At 37.0% G+C, this 18,589-nt stretch overlaps 1 long non-coding RNA gene across 1 annotated transcript; it reads right to left on the bottom strand.

The window, feature by feature from the left end:
• Window positions 1-10,699: 10,699 nt before the first annotated feature.
• LOC140164475 (uncharacterized) lies at window positions 10,700-13,803 on the bottom strand. Its single transcript, XR_011860532.1, has 2 exons — window positions 13,387-13,803; window positions 10,700-11,272 (listed from the first exon to the last, which is right to left on the bottom strand). It is a non-coding gene; the product is annotated as an uncharacterized lncRNA (long non-coding RNA).
• Window positions 13,804-18,589: the final 4,786 nt, after the last annotated feature.

Here is an 18,589-nt window from a genome sequence, read left to right as displayed (position 1 = left end):
GCTTAGTATTCTCAACAAAAGGAAATTGTTTTAAGTATATTACCCTTCAACTAACATTCCTTAATGGTCGACCCCATGGTCAAGGACTGGAGCATGATGGGAATATATATATAACTGCCATTTTGAATTGGTGTGAATGCAGAGATGATATGGGACTCTTGTTTTTGGATGTTTTTAGCTGTATTACAGGCAATAATTGTACACATTATTGGGATGTTGCTTGACAATTAACAATTATGTGATCCATATAGTAATTGTGTGCAAACAAAAATGCTACATGCATGAATAATGTACAGGGTGAGTCAAAAAAAGTGCAATAGAGCAAAGAATCGATATTTATGCAAGAACCAAGTCACACTTTCCTATTATTGAAAAATTCTATAAATGCCACACTCAAAATTCACCTTCTGTGAAAATATGAAGTGAATCGAGACTACCGTTTAATTTTTATGAGTCATTTTGCTGCAATACCCAATTTCGCTATTTGTCCACGAGGTATCGTGTATTTTGAATGAGAGCACACAATGCACGGTAAAGGCACCAGCTCTGAAACTGACTTTAACTTAAATAAGGTTGATTTTTGTGCTATTTTAATTTCATTTTTTTCTGTTCAAACAAACTTTCTAACATCACTTTATGTCCTTCATACCTCACTAGACTTTTTAAATCCCGATATGTCCAACTTACTGGATTCACTCCACTTCAATCTGCGCGCATTTCATTTTGACATTTGAAAAACTTGCCTACAAATTTGTATGTTTTTTGATAGAGAATAAACAACTTTAAAGTAAAGGTAAAATGAAAATAACAACAAATAATGTTTCTTCTCCTTAAACAAGACCAATGGCAATAACACTTTTGGTACTCCATTTTATTTCAATGCCAATGAGGTTAAGAAAATGGCAGCTGTTCCAAATCTACCTTACACAGAGTGGGCTGACATGCAAACTTTAGATGTCTTTTGGAAAAACATTAAAATTGGGTGTCGCTATCAAATGTGTCATAAAAACAAAACGGTAAATGCTAATTCCTTAATTTTTTCACACAAGGTCACTGATGGATATATCACATATAAAATGTTTTAAACCTAAAAGGTTCAACTCGGTTCTTAAATAAAAATTGATTCTTTTCTCTATTGCACTTTTTTTTACTCACCCTGTAGTATGTAGGTAAGCTTAAAATATATTTGATGTAAATTTGGTATGTACAAGTTTTCATGCTGGCAGTTTCTTGAAATAGGGAATGGTCTAGTGCAAGGAGGAGATTATATTGAGGCATATATTAATAATTATTACATACTATATCCCGTATATGCAGCTAATTTTTTCCCAGTAAAAAATTGGGCTACTTGCTGAAGATTTTCATGGAGGAATGTACTATTATACTACTAGTACTATACATGACATTGTTTGGAATATGATATATATTGTTTGGAATATGATATATATTGTTTGGAATATGATATATATTGTCAAAAGCTTGGCATTAAGGACACCCTGATCAATACACACGTACACACACCCCAGTGTTATTCCAAACGCGGACACATGCAGTTTAAGACTTTGCAAACGCTGACGTCTGAAACTGCATTCAATTGACAAACTGGGGACACTTTTACATGTATGAAATGCAATTTTACCTAGCAACAGCGGACAGTATATTTAATGCACGATAGAGGTATCTCGCCAATGCATGATACATATACATGCAATTGTGCTTGTTTCCAGACCTCTGAAACTGAAGACGGTCTCCCATTGCAATTGTTTAAATGTGAAATATCATGTGCGTGTCCTTATGTTTGTCGGTAAATTGCACATATGCCCCCACCAATCTGTCTTGTAACATGTGTAAATTGGGAACATGTGCCTGAAACTGTCAAAAGGGGACACACATAGATGCAATTCTAGCTATCACCAATTATGAACATTTGTGCATCAATTAGGGATATTTGTGTGTGTAAATTGGGGACACTTGTCTGAAACCTACAATCAGCTATATCCTACACCCCCCCCCCCAACTGGGGACATCTTAATTAACACTGGTCATTTTTATCACTACAACTCTACAACTGGGAACATCCCGGTGCTCAAATGTCCCCGTTTGGTACATTTTAGACCAGGAAATGTCCCCATTCATCTGTGTATACTGTTTACAAGTTTGGCATGAAAACATAAACTGTGACTGAGGACATTCTGGGGCGATTCTTCGGACACCGGGGCCATCAATTACTGCCCCCATGGTGCCCCCTATTGTTATGCCAGAAGAGGTGTCTCAGTAGCACCAGTGATGTCCACAGCTTTTGGAAGTCCTCAGTTGGTGGGGAAAAAGTCCTTGACCGTCAGTATACCTCAAGCGCCCCCTCATGCACACACATCCCCCCACATCACACACACCCCAACCCCCATTCAGCTTACATGTATCCTATTATACATGTAGTATAGCATTCTGCTATATACCGGATGGTCCTGTTAATGGTCGACCACTACTGGTCAATACTATGGTTTACTGGTCGACCACTAGTATAGCATTTGGCTTACTGGCCACTAGTGGTCGACCGCTAATACTACTGGTCACTACTAGTATTCGGCTTACTGGTCGACCATTAGTATAGCATTCGGCTTACTGGTCCACTAGTGGTCGACCATTAGTTAGCGTGGCTCATTTGCATAATTCGCCTCATAGAAGGGTAGTCGAAGGATAGTCGAATAGGAAGGCTAATTTTCCACTACAGAATACTATATATGACCGCTATAATAACTATAGCGGTCACATGACCGCTAGATGACCGCTATTGACGACCGCTTTGTGAAGGCTAGTTGAAGGCTAATGATTTAGGTACGGGTAGTCCGAATTTGCAAAAAGGTTAGCTAGTCCGAAGGTTCGCTAGTCCGAAGGTTCGCTCTTCCGAATTTATTTAAAGGTTCGCTGGTCCGAATTGTTAATAAGGTTCGCTATTCCGAATTCAAAAAAGGTGCTCTAGTCCGAAGGTCCGCTAGTCCTAATATGTATTATAAGGTCCGCTAGTTCGAATTTAATATAAGGTTCGTTTGTCAGAATTTTTAATGAGGTCCGCTAGTGCGAATTTTATATGAGGTTCGCTAGTCCGAAGGTTAAATAAGGTCCGCTAGTCCGAATTTTACATAAGTTCCGCTAGTGCGAATTTTATATAAAGTTCGCTAGTCCGAATGTTAAATGAGGTCCGCTAATCGAACCGAATTCTAAATAGGGTCCGCTAGTCCGAATTTTCATTAAAGAACCTGATCAGCGCCACCATATCACCGGTCTCAAAATGTATTGGTGTTTTATCAAATAGCGTGTTACCTGCACACAGGTTCGACATTGTTTTGTATTGTTTCTTTAAAAGTAATGATGATAACTAGGCATAAAAGTGTACATTTTCAGAAAGGAAATGATGCAAGTACCCCAATAAGTTTCCAAATCGATGAAAACTGCATATTTATGTTCTAAAGATACAAAAGTAGATGCTGTTTTCTATAGTTTTTGAATTTTTTATTCGTTTTATATATTACCGTTTATTTTAAAGGTGCAAAACATTACTCTTTCGTCATGCCAAAAATTGATTGCCCCCTTTCGTATATTATTATTGCACAGCCCCTAAACAGCAACGAATTTTATGGAGATTGGATTTTTGAGGAATGAAAAATGTCGTGATGCAGAAAATAGTTAATAGCACAAAAAGTTAAAAGTTCAGCACTTCTTTTAGCTGTATTTCAAACCCAATTTTAATCAAACATGTTTATGTCGGCAATGTGTATTTTCTATTTTTGTTAAACAATAGCAACACATTTATTGCCTCTAACTGATCTGATCTGTTTTTTATTAGACTTTCGTCTCGTTCCTTTTTGTTTCACCATTCGCTGCTACTTTTCAATCCATTTGATACAATAGACTCTACGTTTGCACCTAATACACTCTTAATTAACTCTTCTGTTTGTTCATAATGTATACAACATTTTGAGATATAGCATGTTTCCTGCTTGCTACATTTTTCTCCAGACTGTAAATAGTTTTGTGTCAACATGTCCATTACACCGAATGCTGACCAGCATTGTGTAGTCGTATTGAATTTCCTATATGATGCAATACTTTATGTGTAATAAAGACTGTATAGTAATTATAGACCCGTCCTTTTTGTGATGCGACAGAAATTACATCTTGGGCTTATCCGCGGAAATATTTGGCTTCTCTCGTATTTGATGTCGTTGAGCAATTTAAGACAATAACAAATGTTAGTTAAGATTTTGGTTTAAGTTTCATTTATTTCAGCATGCTTTGTACAAATATAATTATGGAGAAAAGTAATTACATGGCGGGTAAACAAAAAGGAGCCATGTTCGAAAATAAAATGGTAGACAAAGCATTGACGAGACAGGTACAGACAGACAAACACAAATGATGGCGCATTTATGGCATTATCGACATAATAAGAATCAAAATTCTAACTTATATACTACACGGAAAATTTAAAAGAACTTGCTAATAAAACAACGAAGTAACACAAGGTGTTTTCCTTAAAAGGGCATTTCGTAATCCACAGCCTCATGCCCCACTTTTTTCTATAAAAAAAAGTTGAGATTTTTATATCACTGGAAACCTCTGGCTACATAATGTTTATGTACCAAAAATTGCTTGCAGATTAATTCGTTTAGCTAAAATATCGTCATATTTGAATTTCGTTCTGGTATACCAGAACGAAATTACAACAGTGGCCTATGGACCAGTGTAATACACATAATCATGCATATCTCGCAAACTCAAAATCAGAAGCAACTGAAATTTTGGGAATAAGCTTTTTCCGTGGAAATCCTCCTTTAATTAGTTGTTCTGATGATATTTTCAATTTTTCATAGCTCGTGGAATTATGTGTTTTAAAGTTTTGTTGTGTTGAGGTTTTTAATAACCTCTGTAAATACGAGTATTTTATCCCTTGATTTAGATTTACATACAGCGGCGGCGGAACGATTTTGAAAGTGGGGAGTGTAGGAAATGTAAATAATGGGCGCGAGGTTGAGCAACTTAGGGGTGTGTGAGGGGGATTATACCCTTCTGCCTCTGAGAAGTGAGACACCTTTGTAAAATGAATGCCCAAGCGAAGCCATTTGGTGGACCATTTTGAAATGCCGAATTAAAGCCATTCGTACATATGTTTTCACTATTATTGTATAAATTGTTACTTTAAACATACAAACAGTGTTGATGTTGGGTGTCCAAAGCAGAAGCAAAAAGAGAGGGTGCCTGAAGGGAGATGTTCCTCCTCAAAAGTGAGAAAAGTGAGAAAAGCCCAATTGAAGCCATTTGGTGGACCATTTGGCACTATTATTTTGTGCAATTTTAGTTAGAAAATGGATTAAATGAAAGCCCAAATTGAAATTAAATTTTATCCATTGCTAGCGTGACACTGTTGTATCCTTTTGGATCCATCCTTTGGTTCCCCACTGGTCAGTTGGAACAGATTTCCCCTGTTTTTATATAAATATTGTAATTTATTGCCTAAATTTCTTTAGTATTATACCTTATAGTAATCTGATTATATCATGCTTATTTCTGTTTTTATACTGATTACTACTTTGATACATAAAGCTAATTCTATTATATTGTATTTATGTATGCTATTGCTTTGCATATGTTTTGTGATATAGTACAATAAAACAGGAATGAATGAATGAATGAATGAATGAATGAATGAATGAATGAATGAATGAATGAATGAGTGAATGCATGCATGAATGAATAGTACTTTGCTGTTCGTTAGTTAAAGACACGTGACCCGATTGACCCCCACATTACCCCCATCAAAATGCAGATTTTATATCAAATAAAAGATCGTATTTTTTTTTCGATATCATCAATAATGTTGAATTAGTCTCGACTATGGTACACCACGTTTGAGACTAATTCAACCAGTTTCTGCTGATATCTTAACAAATACACCGATTTGGAACTCCTAATTTTAATAATTCAATATGTCACTTTATTACATGATTATCGTTAACAAAATCCTTGTATAGGCTATACCAGTATCACGCTGTACATTTACCGGACTGGTCATTTTGCATGATTGGTTGAAAGAGACAACATTTTAAGTTTTAAAGAATTCCATTTTCCAAATGTATTGGGTCACCTTCCTTTGAATGGCTCCTGCTTCCGCCTTAAGCTTGTCATAATTAGGATAAGCATAGGGCAATTATTTGTGCTTTGGCTTAATGTTAAGAAAATGGAACAATATAAGAAATGACTAAAATACTTTTACTTTGTAATGGGCACTTGTTTCCTTTTGTAAAAATATTAAATTTTGATTTTGCCAGAGAACCCCGCTTGTACCCCCATGTGATTTCACTGTACATGCGTTATTGGTGGATCAATATTTCGCCCAAATCCCCTCCCTCCCCTCCCCCCCCACACACACACTGATAGATTTCCCCCTGTTGCATTGGCTTCACGATTATGCCACTGATAATAGCGTGCTAAATAGCCAAAACCTCAAAGTGTATTAAATAACAACCAAAATATCTCAATGTTTCTTACTGGCGATACGGAAAGTCTATTGTATTTCTTAGCTAAGATAAGGCCAAATTGGGCTATTCCAGTTGAAATCCATACAACCTTTGTGGAAGACATGGCATGAACCGGGACATGAACCTCCAACACAGGGTGTGTATAATGGAGTCATCAATTCAGGTAACCCAATTGAAATTTACACCCCATTTGTTTCTTTTTGGTTTTTTTTTTTTTATTGATGTTCTATGTAATTGTATTTTTATGTTGGATGCACTGCACATGAGTGCATGTGCCACTGTTACAAAAGTGATTCCAATAAATTGATTGATTGATTGTAGAAAGATTACGCTCATGTCTTCCATATTGGGGTGTATGAGTTTCAATTGGAATAACCCATTGCCGGGAGCGTTATTCCCAGATTCAGGAAGCATTATAGTGTAGATAAACTGTGATAGGTAAATGACAGCATAATGCAAAAATATCAGACTGTGGAATGTGGGTAACAATAATTAAATTTACACAACAAGTATTGTATTGTTAGCAAAGGTATATAGTGAACTAGGCATTCAAGTGAGTGAACATGCATTAACGATTTACGTGCCACGAGTGACCATATTTTATTTGAAAACTGAGGATGCCACAAGTAACAATTATCTTTGTCATACAACGGTCAGTTGGTCAACTCGCGCAAAGGTTGGACATTTAATTAGTCCAAGTCATTCAGGGGCTAATTTGAGCGTTTTAGTGCACTTTGTTATTTGGGTGCAAGTCCATGATTAAACTTGGCAGCTTACGGACAATGATGTTTTGGTTTGTTACACACAGTATTTATTTAATGCAAACTTTAGAGCTCTTTAGTATTAACACATCGAAAGAGTGATGTTAAGAAGTCAAGATTTGTTGTACTCTTGCTCATGATGCTTGTGTAGGTTCGGACTTCGTCATTCATTAGCCTAAATAAAGGGACTGTGTAATAATTACGAGCTCTGAGGGAGGGTAACATAATTGGGGTGCAATAATTTTTGGGAAGCCGAGGGGGGAACAAGCAATTTATGACACTTTGCTGCGTTCGTATTACATCTCTAGAACATTTAAGGTTTGCAAATTTGGGATGTTAAAGGAGGAAGGGGGCAGCAATCTTTGACAGGCCCAAGGAAGCAAACAAATTTGACACGCCGTTTTGAAATCCCCCCTCCTTGCTCATAATTATTGCACAGCCCTACAGTTGGAATGGCAAACAGTAAACCAATGAGGAATCTACCAGCGTAGCCCAGAACTGTGTTTGTCGAAACTTAAAACGTTGGATTCTTTCTAAGAAATCTGAAATTTACAGAGACATCAGGTCCAAGTTCCTACATTATCATGAGGGTTAGAAAGAAGAAACACGGGACTCGAATGCAGTATTACATATACCATGGATATTCAACACGGTAAATGCAATGGAATAATAATTTTTAAAAAATTGGTTATTTTGGTTATTGGTGCATGATGCTAGCACCTGACAGACATGTTTAATTATGTGTGATATTATAGGATGTTTGGCACTTTGTCCAAGTCAGACAAGCGTGTTATTAAGATATAGAGGATTTTCCTTTTCACTCTATACGTTTTGACAGAAATTAATCTGTAACATATTTTATGACATCATTGCTAATCAGTCAGCCATAAAACATTTAGTTCAATCCAGTGGCGTAGCCATGCAGGTTTTCGGAATCGGGTGGGGGGGGCACAACTTGTTGGCTCAATTGTTGACTAACAGGCCCCCGCCCGGTCCGCCCAGGGTCAATCAGATGTCACCAGGACAATTCTTGTAACACATCTCCCGAATTAGTACATTGCGTTGTGCTGTTATTTGAAATTAGTAATGTCAGTCTTGCTACATTATAGAGCGTTCAAAAATACCTTTGTGGGGGGGCTGGTAAAAGGGACCAAAAAGTTCTAAGTGTTTAGAAAGGGTGGGAGGGGGCAAAAAGGTTTCCGCTTTAAAACCCAAAATTTCTGCGCGCTTCGCGAGAATTGAGACTCTTTATATCACTTTGAACTCATGGGCAAGTTTTAGTTTTAAGTGGTTTTGTTTGTAAAAATATTGGTACTTTATGCACACATTTCTATTAATTGATATGACATTGAAGATGATCAGCAACATCATGGAAATGGCAACATGCAACGTCATCCACTATGAATGTATCCTATGCTGATTGCAGAGGTCAGTTTCAGACATTGTTGTTACTACAATGTAGTCCCTAATACTAAATCACAATCTGGGTAGGTATAGGAAATACAGGCATTTTTATCATAGAATTTTATTCTCTACAAAGTAGGCTGCAAACATGATTATGCACCACTCTGGTCAAAAACTAAATCAAGAAAATAAATTTCTTTGCACGTAAACTGCGCACTTCAGTAAATACTATTTTTCATTGAGGAATTAGTTTGTTCACATGGGCCCATGGGTAGATTTACCACAGGGCAGGATGGGTACAGGCCCGGGTGCCACGGTGTTAGGGGGCCAACACCGATGTGTATGTGTGTGTTGTGATTTTAACCAAATTGATCTCATATTTGACCATTTAACTTTTTGCACAAATTTGTTTCAATTTGATCAATATTTGACCATTGAAGCTTCAATATGTATGGCCAAATTTTTTGCGTTGTTCCCACGCATTTGTACTATCATAATAGCCACGGATCCAAGTTATGCTGCTGTGCCTATGAACATCTAAATCCTTATTTTCATTTATCCTTGTCAAATCGGATGAACACCCTGATTTGGGACAAATCTAAAATCAGTATAAATGAAAATCTCCATGTGCTTATGCATTCGCAATTATCCAACCAGAAATTTTCAAGAAATTTCCTCCCTCAATGATATGTGACCCAGCAGATACCGCAACACTGGAAACAACACTAATATGTTATACGATAATGGGGGTCCGAAAGTTTTGTCTGAGGGCAGGGGGTCAAAAAAGTTTAGCAGTCAATCGAGGGGGGTCAAAAAGATTTTCGAGCAAAAAATTGAGGAAAATGATTCAAAATAGGTCATTGTCAATAGGCAGCTAATAGGACTGTAAGTTTTACACATTCGTTATTTTAAGGTGTCTCATTGCGACCTTCTTTATGTTACCCCCTGTAGAAATGTAAATTTGACCTACACCATCTACCAAATGTACAGAGGCCATATGGTCAGTACATGTTATCTATGTCATTCGTTTACGAACATTTTTAGTGAAAAATCGGTATTATGCACATTTTTCATTAAAGAAAAATGTCAGAAACAATCACTGTTGATATTGTTATACACACATAGGCAATAATTTTGGTTTTAACCCCGGCTTTAGTGCCAACGAGTGTGACGATTTACTCTTATTGTAACACTTTGATTTGGTATCCTCATTTCACAATGAGTTTGCATTCAATAAAATACTGTTTGTAACAAACCAAAACATCATTGTCCGTTAGCTAGCTGCAATTTGTCACTTTTTGGTGTTTTAGGGCCCTTACCAGATATGAAAGTTGATAAACAAATAACATATTATTATGATATGTAATGACCCATGGCATTTCTCCCTCATGTTATTTGGTGTAGTTCATAATTACTTTTCAACAGTGGCTAACCTGACAAATTTCCCTTTACATTCACTTTACAAGCGCCTTATCCATTAACGTGTTCAAGTGTTAGCTCTGCTGTTTCTGCAAGCAACAAATTTAGTCATAATAAGTTTGAAAAGAATCATTTTCCTTTGACATTGATCGATACTGTGCGCATTAAAAATATAATTGGTTAATACCATAACAAAGCGGCAAATGCCATCCGACCCAACGAAGCATGTAATGGATCCATTTGTCATAGCTCGACCAAAACTACGAGTATAATGCTCTGTTTTTCAAAACTAAGTCACACATTTTGGTAGCAATTATGTCAGAAACAGAAAATAATTTAAGAACACCTTGTTTGGACCCCATAAGCACTTGGTTACTTTCATACAAATTATGTCGGGAAGTTTATGCAGCATTGACAATAATTTTTCTTGATTTTGTATTATTTTGATTCCTTGTGTGGATGTGTCTTTCATTCATTTGTCTACTAGTATATGCTATATGCGTGTGTCTATTACTGACACACTTTTCTATACCGTACAATCAACAACAACGAAAATAATTATCAATCGTGAAAGAGTCGTACCTTTTCCCAAGAATCTCGTTTAATAGAGTGATATCATGATATCAATGTGGATAGAATAACCATAGCCAGTTGGTTTATATATAATATATATGCTCTTTTTTTATATCTCGCCTTATCTTTTGTCAATGATGAACTGATTTACCAAGACTTTCCAATATGATCAAGTTTTGTTGTGTATACACTTAGCATGTTTAGAACTTACAATATCACAATTAGTACAAATATGAGGCGCTCGCTTACCGATGAGTCAGGGTTTTAAATGCTAGCTGCATTTTGAGTTAGTAAAACTATAGTGAAAACACTTCTGCTTTAAAACCTGTGAAATAAAACATCAATAAAGTAATGGTTGAAGTGGTCATTACTGATGTTCAAATATTAAATTAAGTAAGAATACGCTGCTGGTCTCAGAAGGACGTCCATACGATGTGTGGCGATTCCATTTGGATTGCGTAGTCATGGTAGAGGAAATTCGACAGGTTATAGAGCGAAATTCTCGTTTGCAAATGTTCGCAATTATCATGATTATGTGGTCATCCGTTTATATTAGAAGTCTTGGTTGTCACCCATAATCTGAAAAAATATGAAAGTTGAAAAGGTAAATGTAGTACACTAGAGTATTAGACACATGATCATGATAATATGCATTAAAATCAATCACTTCTATTCTCTATGTTTATTTTACGTAGTCAAATTCGTCAAATTTCTAGAAAAAACGGAGATCTAATATGTTGTGCCAAAGAGTATCCGAACACTTGGAAAAAAATCCTAATTTCGAAACTAAAGCATTTTGTGTAATTTTTTATTTATCTAATCCTTCACATTCATGACAAATAAAAAGTGAATGAAATCGGAGATATAAGAATTGATAATTAAAAAGCCACCACCGGTTTTGATCCTATTAAATGATGGGTAGCAAAAAGAGCAAAAAGTAGGTATGGAGAAAGTCGGCATCCAAAAGTCTGCGTGGCACATCCCCGTATAATTTTGTTTTTAAGAACACAGGGTTGGGCACTCCCACACTTTAGAGGTGACGCGTATGTAAGGCTGTTAAGACCCCCTGTTTCAACACCGCTGTCACCCAAAGACTCCATGGTTTTTTATGATCACCATGCTTTGTCACCCGAAGAAAGACCCCTTATTATCCCGTTCGATCTGGCACCTAAAGACCCTTATAATATCTCCATTTCAACAGCAATGAGCCGTCATGGTCATCTATCACTGCTTTTGTTACTTCTTTTAAAATAACATAGCCATTTGGAACTAGAAAGTCAATGTTTCAAGGCTTCTTTTGGCTCTCACCCAAAGACCCCATTTTAAAAAAGGTCATGTTCTCACGGTCTCACCCAATGCCCCCTAATATAGATCCTGAAAACGGTTCGTCTCTCACCCAATGACCCCGTGTTTTTTACATTTTACTCTCACCGAATGCCAATTACTGCGAAAGTACCAGCCCTACACCTATATCCATTTCATTTTGAAGTGCCCCGGGTGCATTGCATGCTTTATACTAAGTAGGTTTTACGAAAGTCTTTTACGGACAGTCTTTTGTTCTATTTTCGAATTTGAGATGTCGTCCATCACTGGTCATGGTAAACTTGGACGTGTAAGAAATCTTAGGCGTGTAAACTCTTGTAACACGTCTAAGTTTTCATTGGTTAATAATTGAATACATAAATCCAAAACCCACCCAAGTCCATGGGAAGTGATTTTGAGAAAAAAACCTGTGTATCATTTTAATTCCTTTGCAGTTAGATTTACCTGGTCAATATGGTAAGTTGTACGTGCAAATGGGTGGGTTTAAACTGTACTAGGTATGACGATTAGCATTTCAGGGACTTCGTGGGGTTCATTTTAAATTCTGGACTTGTGTGGTTTTTTGAATCATATACAAAGACAATACTGTTGGAATGAGATTACCACTAGTAAGATAATACAAAATAAAGCACACAGTTATGTATAATGTTGATAAGCATTCTGCCATGTAATATAAACCACACTTTCCTTGATTAAACCCATTTTTTTTTCAAAAGTCACTCTCCAGCAATGAATGTGTTACAAGTGGACTTTTATACATACTGGATTTCAATCAATGTGTTACAATTGAGACTCAAATCATGGACTTGGGTTGATTCTTTCATACATGCTATTTTTCACATACTCAATAGACACAGAGGATGAATTTGAGTTGTTCTTTCATACATATGACAGGCCTATGTATAGCAACACTTTCCCATGCTTAACTCAATTTGGCCAAAGTATGGCCTTGGGTGGGTTTTGTATTCATATATTCAATTGAATACGCTTGAGATGATTGGCTGTTTGGGATTTCTGGCCCTGTGATTTGTTGACGATTGCATCTGAGACGTCTCAGATTGCAGGTTAAGCGTATTATTTAAGGCGTCTTTAAAAGGTATCCGCCATCCATAAAAATGTTCTTAAAACGTTTATTCAAAACGTTTTTAACATTTAAATGTCGGTTTATATAAAGGTCAAAACGTTATTGTAAAATATTTTGGGCAAACATTTTTGCAAAATATTTTGTCAACACTTTTAAGTATCATTCTGTTAAGAATATTTTGCATCGAGTTTTCAAGAATGTTTTTTGAATGTTATTAAAATGTTTTTATACCTTTTATATAACCCGACATTTAAAAGTTTTTTTGTTTGCTGGGAAGGTAGCTTACCTTTTCATTATTCTATTCCAGGCAACCAGTCTCATCCCTGTCGCATCGACGTACTCTTGCTCTAGCTTCGGCCAAAGTAAGGTCTTCTTCCAAGCAACCAGTCTCACCCCTGTCATCATCGCATCGACGTACTCTAGCTTTGGGTACATCTTGCACCTCTTTTAGGTCTTGTAGAGGCGCCGCATGATCTAGGTTTACGCAGTGTGCAGTAAATGCTACTGCAGCAATTACAAGGAAGATTAATAGAGCCTTTGCCATTGTCATCACAGGTATTATGAGCAACCGGAATATACTGAAATGCTTATGAGCAACTGGATATACTGAACGGCTTATATAGGTGAATTGCAATAACGCGGGTGACCTGTTGATCATGCGTGCTATGGCAAGAACTTGACAAGTAATTTTAACGTGGGTGTAATTTTGCTCAATCATAATGTAAATAATAATTCACATATTTTCAGTTCCGATTATTTTCCTGAAATTATACCGTTCATTCAGAGTAATATATACATTAATCTGATAGGAAACGAGTCAAGGAAGCCACTGGTCACGTTTATTATGTGATGCAGCATATCAAAAGGGGAACTTTGCGGCAACGTGCTTTTCAGAATATAGATTAAACTAGACAAAAAAAATAAGAATAAGAATAAAAATAAGAATTTGGGATGCTTATAAAATATGAATGCCTAGTTAAATATATGCGAATGAGATGTCTTTTTAAAGCTTGCAAAATGCTCAAAGCAGAAATGCTGACCTTGAAATTGACTTCGCCTGCAACGTCTCCCATTTTGATAACATATTTGCATATAATTGTAGTTATTGGGTTATGACAAGTAATAGGTAAAGGGGAAGTTTTATCTATTTTCTCCTCCCAGTGCAAATCATGGGGTGGGTGGGGGGATAAAACCCATTACAATGAGTCTTTGGAATCTCACGAACCCATAAACATCTCAAACAGTAACAAACCCCCTTAAATAATGGCCATTATTCAAACACGGGCTATCCTATTGTATTACAAATCTGTAAAATGCGTTGGAAGCAGAATTTATTTCTGCGTATTTTGACACCTCATTTGATACGATAGCTCAGAAAACATCGGTCAGTTTAATGTAGAGAGGTCCAGATTTGAAAGTTGCACTTTTATACAACAATACAAAAACACCCAGATATCATTACACAGATTTCCTTCCATTATACTGGATACAAAGGGTGGACTTTGTTTTTCTCAATATTTGAGCACAAACGCTTCTAGCTCAGGCACTTATGGATGGCGGATACCGTCTAAATACGCGTAAGATAATACGCCTAAACTTACACGCCTATGCAATCTTAGACGTCTCTTGAATCAACGAATCACATGGCCAGAAATCCCAAACAACCAGTCATCTCAAGCGTATTTATCTATGGACCAATGAAATCTTAGACGCCTAAGATTTTAGACGCCTAAGAATTTCTTACACGTCCAAATTGACCAAAATTAGTGATGGACGGTATCTCAAATTAGAAAGAACACATAAAGACCTTGACGACTATTAGCAGTTCGTAACCTATGCTATGTGTATGTGAACGTTAGGGTCTGTGATCTGATCGATAGAGAACGAAAGGCAACAAATACCACTCATTATATATAATATGAAACATAATCAGACAGAAAATAGCAGCGTCAAATCGCCGACCCAATTTATACTGGGCATTAGCAGGGGGCACACTACGAAATAAACCACCCATTGAAATACACGTAAAATAAGTTGATGTCTATCGGTGAGCAAAAAGATCAGCTATATGATTAAATACTACATCGAAAGATATTAAATTACCCAATGTTCAGAGAATCGTATAGGGCATAGTGTTAGGAAAATGGCAGGAAGTTCGCTCCGAAAATAATCCGCAAGCGGCATTGGCACACGAGGCATTGTACAGGCTGCTACAAGACACTCTTCACGCGCTTGTTTCTTAGGGGCTGTGCAATAATTATGAGCCCTGGAGGAATGTCAAATTGTGGGGACAAGCGATTTTTGCCAGGCTAAGAGAAGGGAGGGGCAAGCATTTTTGGCACGCCATTTGGAAATTTGACTCCCCGGCTCATAATTATTGCACAGCCCCAAAAGTTAGATATGTACAAAAAGGTATGGTCTATACCGTAAAACTTACAATACCAAGAAATCTAGTCAAAACTTTCTCAACATTGTCACATACTTTCTTGTATTTTTACCTCATGAACTTCAATGGGATGCCTCCAAATAACACAGCAAGTTTGTAAAGCATCCGTCGTACATTATGGGAGAATCGCGATACCGTCCACCACTATTATAGGTCACGGTGAATGGTCAATCTTAGACGTTTAAGAAATCTTAGGCATGTAAAATCTTAAGCGTGAAAAATCTTAGGCGTCTAAGATTTAATTGAGCAGTAACTGAATACGCTTAGGATGGTTGGCTGTTTGTGATTTCTGGCTCTGTGATTCGTCAATTTAAGTCTACCGCGAAATTCTTAGACGTCTAAGATTGCATCTTAGACGTCTAAGATTGCATCTTAAACGTCTAAGATTGCATCTTAAACGTCTAGGAGTCTACGATTGCATTTTCGGCGTGTAAGGTTAGGCGCGTTTCTTATGCGTATTTAGAAGGTATCCGCCATCCATAGGCACCACTCCTACTCGCCTTAAATGGCAATCATATAGGCTCATATTGATGATTCTTTTTACCACTTTTAAGCCCGATTGGGCATACTCTAACATTTGACCCCATATGACTTTTGACCTCGGGTGACCTCGGTTTGATTTTGTTCGTGCTCCCTTGATATGAAGGATTACTTTCACCAAGTTTAAATCGGGCGAAGTTTAAAATGTAGACCCTGGATGACCTTTCACATCGGATGACCTCGATTAATTTATTTTTTTTGCTCCCCTCATACGAAAGATTCCACCCAAGTTTAAGCCTAATTGGGTGAAGTTTAAATTTAGCCCCTAAACAACCTTTGACCTTGGTTGATTTCGACTTTGTTTCGCGCATATATTCCCCTCATATCAAGGATTTCACCCACCAAGTTTAAGCCCAATCGGACAAAGTTTGAAATTCAAAAATAATTTGCAGCAATAAATTCTGGGTAGACATTCGGTGAATTAAAATAGCAAAACTATTGTTGGTCACATGATACTCGTTTAACCAATTAATGAACGAGAATATATTAATGAGGGCTATAATATTATCTACTGACCACAGGTGTTGTGAAATTACTGACAGCTTGGGCAGGTAGACTTCTTTTTATACACTTGACTTATGTACTTGACTGCTTCATGTTATCCACTTAATGCAATCATTTAAATCCCCCACAGATGACCTTTGACCTCGAGGGGGCACTTCGAAAACCACCCGGTCAACATGCTTTTACTGATACCTATCTGTATCCGAAATATCGCATCGATGCCTCGCAGCGCGGCGAAACGCATAGCCGGACAGACAGACCCCCCCCACCCGACACACAGACTTCGCTTATTATTTTAGTAGTATTTTGAGGTATTTTTCATATTATGCAATACAATATAGAATATTCTAGAATCTTGGATTTTTAAATCCATAAATAGATCTGACATGATTTTGCTGTGATTACATGAGAGGGGATCCCATCTTTCATTAAATATCTTTAGGTTAACAAATTACCCACGGCACATCACAATGATATAATAAATACAGGAAACACAACTTTTAAGTTCCTCCTGACGAATGTTTGAATAAATCAATACTGTTTCAACGAAATTTAAAAAGCATTATGTAGAATGATGTAGAATGTTGTACATCCTCAGTGCTAAATTCTTGTAAATATATTAATGTTATCACAAGTTAATTATAAGAAGTTACACCAAATTTTACCATGTTTTAAAAGTTGCAGTAAACCCTTATTTAACGCCGGAAAGTCATATGTGTTAAAGTCAGGAACTCGCGAACTCAAGCTGTGCTTGAGTTCTTGTGTTCGTGACTTCCTGAGTTCAAAGTCAGGAAGTCGTGAACTCAAGCGGCGCTTGAGTTCTTGTGTTCCTGACTTCAAGCGCGGCTTGTGTTCACGAGTTCCTGACTTTAAAGTCGTGAAGTCAGGATCTCAAGCGCGGCTTGTGTTCACGAGTTCCTGACTTTAAAGTCGTGAAGTCAGGATCTCAAGCGCGGCTTGTGTTCACGAGTTCCTGACTTTAAAGTCATGAAGTCAGGAACTCAAGAACTCAAGCGCGGCTTGAGTTCACGAGTTCCTGACTTTAAAGTCATGAAGTCAGGATCTCGTGATCCTGTGTTCCTGACTTGAAGTCAGGAAGTCAGGAACTCAAGCGTAGCTTGTTTTTATATCTTTACTATCTCTTTATTTCAAACTGGCTAAGTCAGGAACACAAGAAGTCGGGATTTGTGATCGCAAGATCCTGACTTCTTGCGTTACAAAGCGAAACCACATGACCCATAGTTACTTCCGTACTATGCACATATTGGTTGCATTATAGGCACATATTCCTCACACATGACAGGTCTGTTAAATCTCGTTCACATATGGATTCTGCAAGACGGTATTATTGGCAAACATCAAAACAGTCTCTTACATTTCTGGCGCCATTTCAAAACGAGCAAACTGATAACAAGTCATTTTGTTATTGGAAAATAAAAAGAATTGAATAAATGTACCATTATCATTCATTAGTTACGAAGATAGGCACATATCAGCATTATATGACTTTGACCTTATTCTAGCCTCTTTCAGCGAAGCAATTAAAATCAATCACTAAATCAATCACGTTGCGTCACGTCATTTACAGAATTTAATATGTATAGTTCGAGATCTGACGCCCTATATATTCAAGAAAATTTGAAATGTTTCGTTATTCAATCTCAGAGCTTTCATTGGAATCGTTACTGCTGCTGCGGAACTTCTATTAAAAATGTCTTGTTCTGGAAATCATCACCGCGTCATCGATATGCGAAATTATAGCGATGATCAAATCACATATACTATGAAACCAGATGCGATAATTACTGAAATGTTTGTTGGCTACTCTATAATGCTATTTGGTTTGATTGCTAATCTGGCTTTCTTGTTTGTTCTTGCTCGAGTTCCTGCGATGAGAACAATAACCAATTGTTACTTGGGTAACTTGGCTTTTGCAGATTTTTGCTATATAGCTTTTGGAAATCTGAACACTATAATGCATCGTTTTAAGTATGGTTTC

Source organism: Amphiura filiformis, chromosome 11 (genome assembly GCF_039555335.1).
Source record: "Amphiura filiformis chromosome 11, Afil_fr2py, whole genome shotgun sequence".
Taxonomy (NCBI): Eukaryota; Metazoa; Echinodermata; class Ophiuroidea; order Amphilepidida; family Amphiuridae; genus Amphiura; species Amphiura filiformis.
This window is presented reverse-complemented; position numbering and strand designations above follow the sequence as displayed.